Source organism: Dermacentor variabilis, chromosome 3 (assembly GCF_050947875.1).
Source record: "Dermacentor variabilis isolate Ectoservices chromosome 3, ASM5094787v1, whole genome shotgun sequence".
Taxonomy (NCBI): domain Eukaryota; kingdom Metazoa; phylum Arthropoda; class Arachnida; order Ixodida; family Ixodidae; genus Dermacentor; species Dermacentor variabilis.
Genome location: NC_134570.1, coordinates 157256433 through 157263329, shown reverse-complemented (window position 1 = coordinate 157263329; position 6897 = coordinate 157256433). Strand labels below are relative to the sequence as shown.

Sequence of the window (6897 nt, the reverse complement as noted above, 5' to 3'; positions counted from 1 at the left end):
GAACTGCGCTCATAGATGGAAGTTGATTTTTTCGAAGACACACGATCTGCAGGACTTCATTAAAGTTTTACCATACTATACCATACCGTTTTAAAGCTCGCTCTTGAATGTATTTAAACAAAACACAAATTATCTTTTCTCTTACGCTACGCGGACCGATCTGGGAGGCTTTTCTCAAAAGTTCGTGCAGTGAGCCGGCGAAAAATTTGGAAAATCGGTTTGGAAATACGGATTGCAGAAATAAACGGCTGATGGAAGCAGCGGTAGCAAGAGCAGAAATGAATAAAAAACAAAGAAAGAAAGAAAGAAAGAAAGAAAGAAAGAAAGAAAGAAAGGAAGAAAGAAAGAAAGAAGCAGGCGAGCAAGCCAGCGATTGGGAATCCCACTATCATAAGTACGCAATATCATGATTTTGACTCCAACTTCATGCTTTTCGGAAAACAATCTGTTGATAGTTGAGTGCATTCAGATAAAATACTTTCTCTTCAGAGCAAATTATTTCGCGTGTTTTCTTTGTTGGCAAGACTGAGGTGCATTCTAAATGTTAAGTTGAAAATTTTAATGTAAAAATGAGTCCGTGGACGGGGGTTTGCTTGAGACAACATGCTCGTATGAGATGTGAGAAGTTGCCTCCAGGAGCAGCACTGGCAATCCAGAACAAATGTTTGGGTTATGGTTTCAATGACCCAAATAATTGTTCTGGATTGCCATTGCTGCTCTTGGAGATAACCCAAACAATTGTTCTGGATTGCGATTGCTGCTCTTGAAGATAACCCAAACAATTGTTCTGGATTGTCATTGCTGCTCTTGGAGGTGACTTCTCACTTCGCGTGCGAGCATGTAGTCTCAAGCAAACCCGTGCCCTCGGACCCATTGTTACGTTACATTTTTCCGCGCGGTGCTAACTCAGGAACCCTTCCGCCGTGGTGGGCCTTGCGCAGCCCCAGCCTCGGCGACCAACTGTGGGCCGTCCAGCAGGCCGGCGAGGCAACACGTCGACGTCCCCACGTGGGAGACTTAAGGCTCCGTCGGCGAAAGCTCGGCAGGACTATAGATAAAGTTGTTACCGACCAAACTGAAAGCATTAGCCTAGAGAAAGGAAATGCTTTTAAGGAGGGGGCACTCTCATAGAACCCAGCGACCCTGGTGACTCTAGCATACCAAGCTGAGATACACTGGAGACTAACCCTTAACTTCCGGTTTACGTTTACTGGATACCGATATAGGCGGGCTGTTTGAACGCGCTGCTCGCGGCGACGGGAATCCGCACAGTATTCCGATGTTTTTCTATATTTTTAGCGCGTCTATTTTAATATATAGTTTTCAGCTAGTTGACTGCATGCATTTAAGGGCAAATTTTTAATTACTTAAAGGGACCCTGAAACGATTTTGATGATTTTGTACAAACGTACCGAGTCGTTAGAGTAGGTCCTTCTGTTTTAAAGAATGTACATCGCTGCCGATCGCGGCACACTGCTCGGCGGAATTTTCAGCCGCCCCTACCCACACATGGCCGGACTCGAGTCCGGCCGTGACCCATACGACATAAATCACCCAATTGACGTCAGTAGGGCGAGCTATACGATTCCCTGCCCAGGGCGCGTCATCAATAATTTTTCCACCTTTATGGTGAACAAATGATGTTCGTAATAGCTGGAATCATAGTGAGTTTGTTTCTATAAAAAGAAAGTAACAGAAAGAGAATGCACAAGAACAATTTCTCACTACACTTAAGCGCTTCCGGCACACAGCAAGCGTCGTCTGCTTATCATACAACGTGCTCCATTTTGACGAGAGCTCCGCGGTCAGAGTCGGTCCCAGTCTTTTCGCGAGCACTGTGATTCAACTTTGTTGCGTTGTGGACTGCAAACGTAGCGACTGGCAATATGTCAAGCTGCGACATCGTGTCCCTCTGCAAGGCAGCAGACGAGCGGACTGGCTGCAGCGCATCGGACTGCCGCTATCCGATCGGCGCCAGGATTTGCGTGTTTGCGGCCGTCACTTTACACCGGAAGGTTACTAACGCAATTGCGTTTCGCGAGTCCGGTATTAGAGTAAACGCAAGCGCAAGGGGACAGGGCCTGGCTGTTTGACCGTGTCGGTTCGCGGGATGAGCAGAAGGGCAAATGTGAATGGTCTGCACGGTACAGCAACTTCGTAGCACAGAGCTCCACCACACACAGTAGCAGTAACGAAATGTATTCTTCTTTGCTGCTGGTGTAAATTTTTCGCAGAAGTGTAATCGTTAGCACGTTGTTTTTGTAGATGTTTCAAATGTCTTACACTTGGTTAGAGCAATGTTAGCGCTTTGTTTGGCTGGTTAAGCTCTGCGCGAACAGGTGGCTGGACCGTGCAGACCGATCAGGCCACTCACGTACGTCTACGCTAAAGTTCCTTCATCAGCTTGAGTTTATGCCTCCAGCCATCCGTCGAAACATCCAGCTCGCCTGTGGTTACCGCAATACCCGACACGTTCGGTGCTGCGACAGAATGCTCGCAACGCACGCTGCTTCGATATCTCTCGCTTGGGTTCGACTGTCAAGCATCTGGCGGGGAGTTTGGAGAGGCTTCGCGCGCTCGCTCCTAGACAACCGGAAGTCGAAGACACGACGTGCCATCATGACGCAGAGCCAGTGAAGGCGGAGCTTAGCCCCGATCACTCGGCGAACGAGTTGAGGAGAAAATGCATGACTATGGAGGAGGGTAACTTGCAATCATCCGTAGCTCTCTTAATATGAGACGTTTCACGCAAAGTGGGGTGCGAATGATTAACTTAAGCTGTACCCTACGCGTCTACAAAATGTGTCCGAACCGTTTCAGGAGCCCTTTAAAATGTTGCATTGCACTTGCAAGTACCGTTACAGGCAAGATAATACTAGCGGTTCTGTTGTCTGTTGAATTTCTTGTGGAGACACATCATAAATGAATAAATATTTAATGCACGGCACTACCTGTAATAATTAATTCACAGTGACCCCATCCCTTCCAGGTTACGTGCATTAAATGAACACTGACAAATATGACACAACAGGAAAGCAATACAATACAGAATAGTCAGAGGAAAAGCATATGTTGCCAGGCATAAAAAACGTGCAACAAGTAAAGCTACGACAACCACACAACGAATTTATTCTGCATGGTAAACGAAGAAAGGAATAACCTCTAGAGTTAATTAATTAAATGAATAAATAAAAATTCATTAATCATCTCTTAGCAAACGGAACAACCTCCCTTACATAATATAACGTTTGGCTAAGAAAGAATGGTCCCTTCCGCATTTTCTAAGCTGTCAACCTAAAGACGCAAAGCCAACTATGTCTGATTTCATTGAAGCTACACAGCGCGCGCAACGTTTGAAGTACAAGAAAATGTTTAAAAAGATGTCTCACCTTTCGTTCAAGCCGCGAGAACGATGTCGATACGAAAGCAGCAGAGGTCCCTTCCGCGCGAGAGACTGTAGTTAGCACGGGGCCGTGAGGAATTGAAGTTCGCACGAGGCTACTTGCTGACGAAACGCACTGAAATGCAAATGGCTTGCGGCTGGGTAAGGCTTGCCTTTGTCGTGCGTTAAGAAGCCACAAAAACGTAGTTACAGCTGTTCAACTTATTACATAAGTAAACGTGTGTAGCCTGATTAGGAACAAAATTTTAAAAGTATAACATTGTGTGTCAGCTTATACTTCAAAAAAAGTTTTGCCATTCGCACCAGGTAGTGGCTGTGTGGAACACTAGGCTTTCCCCGTGATCATGACGCACTTTTTCAGGCCAGGTTTGCCCGACTCATAGAGTAACTCTATGGCCCGAGTGTCCTCTCTTCAAGTTTTTTTTTTTTTCATTTTCTATGCCATTGGCATTCTTTACTTGCATCGAAAATTTGCAGACTATCTACCCTCTTTCGCTGACCGAATGACCCAAGTTGTCTACTAGCTGTAGTCGCCTGTGTTCGTGACCTCATCGCGGTCATTCTGTAATCAACTTTTCAGCTTCGTCTTCGGCCTCTCGTCGCGCCGTCGTCGTCACATCTTTCGCGCCACCCAATGAACTAAGTTGTATAATAGCTTCCTATCAGAAGTGCGAAATATCATGACTTTGACTGCAACTCTAGGCTTCACGAAAAACGATTTGATAAGCTTTAAGTGCATTTAGATGAAGGACTCGCTCTTTACAGGAAATAATTTCACGCGCTTTCGTTGTAGGCAAGACTGCGTTGCATTCTAAAGGTTACCTTGGAAAATATAATGGAAAAGTTACAGTGACGTGTCGCGTGACGCGTAAAGGCTCTTCAACACCGCAAGTATGAGTGTGCGGCTAGCGCGGCGTCGGTGGGGTGGGTTTGTGTTCTGCACTCTGGTTTCGTTGTTGCGGTGCTATGGAAGCCACAGCTATTCTCTTGGAGGAGTATTGGCTTCTGCAAAAAATGAAGCTGTGGAATAAAAGCTAGGACCAACACTGTAGAGGTCACTTCGCGAGTGCGACTACAAACTGCGAGAGACTCTTTCGGGCGGCGTAGCGGCCGCGCACGCAGGAGCCTCGAACGAACGATGCCCACTCGTCGGGGTTCGCTTCAAGACTGAACGTTTATTTAACAAAAGACGTCGCAGTGAAGAGAAAAGGAAGAGAAACGAAAAATACAAAATACAAGTAGTACGTAGGCCATACCGACGCCTCCGTCCTTCTCGGAGGCGCCGGCCATTCGCGCCCGGCAGGCGGTCCGCCGAAAACACGGGGCACGGATCAGGTTGCGGGTCGAGGCGCCGGTCGGGACGCCAGCCCAGCGGGGCGCCCCTCGTCCGTTCGCCGGCTCCCTCTTGGTGCGTCGCCGGGCCCCCAACCACGGCTGCAAAAAAATGTGCGACGGTCGCTAGAAATTCTCAACAGAAGCTACTATTGAGTGTGCAAGCGCCTGGCACAACTTGTAGCGATGAAGTTGACGACTGTGAGGACCGAGTGGGTAGCTGCCGAATGTTGAAGACGGCGTCTGCTCCCTCCCTGGACACCGTGAAGCTTCTCCTTTTAAATGAACAGTGTGATCTGGAGAAAAGGGAATTGTTCATGAAGCTCCTAAGCCGCCGGCGCTGGTGGGTACTTCGGAAGAACCGGAAGCAGGAGTCGAAGTTTTACACAACGGTGAGTTCGAACTTGTACAGGAAGCTTTTGCTCCGGGGCTCCTACAGATAAACATGGAAAAGGAGAAATCGTTTGTGTTGTGCAGCTGCCCTTGCTGATGTCGGGAGACAAGGAATACTTCAAAAAGTATTACAGAATGTCACCGGAGACCTCTGAATCCCTGCACTTACTTGCCGCAGCAGGTTTGATGAGGCTTCACGTCGTGCGCGAACCACTGCCCTCACGTGCACGGCTCGCTATAGCACCCAGGTAAGCATGCTATACCTAAGCAGCATTGGTCTCAGTCAATGCCTGGCACCACTTGCGATGTAGTTATCTTACTATTTTTTAACCGTTTTGACGCCGTAACTATAGTGATGTTCAGGAAAGAACACTGAAAGCTGATTCTGGTATATCTGTCTAAATATTCTGTCTAGGCTGTTTATTACAGGCACTTACAGTGTGGTTACAAACTTCGGCTCCTTCAGCTAGTTTTCTGAAGTACCTGTGTGCACGAACTAGTTTGCTTCGGGTGCGCTTCTATCGAACAAATCTTTTTGCACACGCTAAGAGTCGTTACTGAGGGGCCGACAACTGAAGGTAGCAGAAGGATTCGAGGAAAAATGGAATTTCCCTCACTGTATTGGTGCTGTCGACGGCAAGCACGTTCAGATACAATCCCCTCCTAATTCAGGCAGCTTGCATTACAACTACTAGGTAATTAATGCAGTAGGTAATATTTTCATAACATCTGCTTATAGTCTTATTTTATTACAGGGCACATACTCCGTCGTCCTCATGGCCGCTGTTGACAGCAATCAGAAATTCATATGCGTTCATGTTGGGGCGTATGGACGTCAAAGTGATGGTGGCACATTGTCTGCTCCTCGTTTTGGAAAATCACTGGAAGAGGGCTTGCTCGGCCTTCCACCTCCGAAGCAGCTGCCTGGCACAAACATCGTTGCTCCTTGCGTTTTCGTCGGAGATGAAGCATTTCAGCTTCGTCCGGATTTCCTGCGGCCATCTTCTAGAAGGTGACAGGATGAAAACAAGCGCATCTCTAATTACCGTCTAAACAGAGCCAGATAACCAAAAGCACAAAATTTGCCTTTGCTTGTGTTGAATTTTTTTTACTTAAGTTTGCAGGAGGCGCGTTGAAAATGCTTTCGGAGTGATGGTCTCCCGGTTCAGAATCTTCGGCGTGCCATCAATCTGCGGCCACAAAATGCAGACTGCGTTGTCATGGCATGTTGTGTCATACACAACTTCTTGCGTGATGACACGACCTACATGACGGCGAACTATGTTGACACTGAAGATGCATATGGCAACATCACTGGTGCCCAGTGGCGCACCACCCAGGACAGTGGCACCTCAGCAATGTTCAGTCTGCGAACTCCAACTGGGCACAATTATACGAGGGCAGCGGAAACAAGAGGCCTTTTCTGCTCATACTTTGTGAGTCGGGTGGGGTATGTGCCTTGTCTACAGGCATTCTGCTGGTCTGCGGCCGTGAGAGACAAAAGAAGCACCCACCAGGAGTTTGCTGGATGTGCTGCTTGCTTGTCGATTCTTGTTTGATGTATGCCACAGTGACAATTCGCAGAAGCAAGCAATGTAAATAAGAACAGACATTCATGTGCTTGGCTATTGAAATGCGTGCACGAAAGGTGAATTTTATACTTTGTGTACTCCTCCTGTCTGAAGGAATAGTGCCGCATATTATGTCCCAATTTGCTATCGAATTAAATGTTTAACAGCGCACACCAGTTGTATGTTTTATTCGATTTC

General features: G+C 47.3%; 1 pseudogene; it reads left to right on the top strand.

Annotated features, from left to right (window-relative positions):
* The first annotated feature begins 5874 nt into the window (after positions 1–5874).
* Positions 5875–6622, top strand: LOC142574278 (uncharacterized; annotated as a pseudogene).
* The last annotated feature ends 275 nt before the right edge of the window (positions 6623–6897 follow it).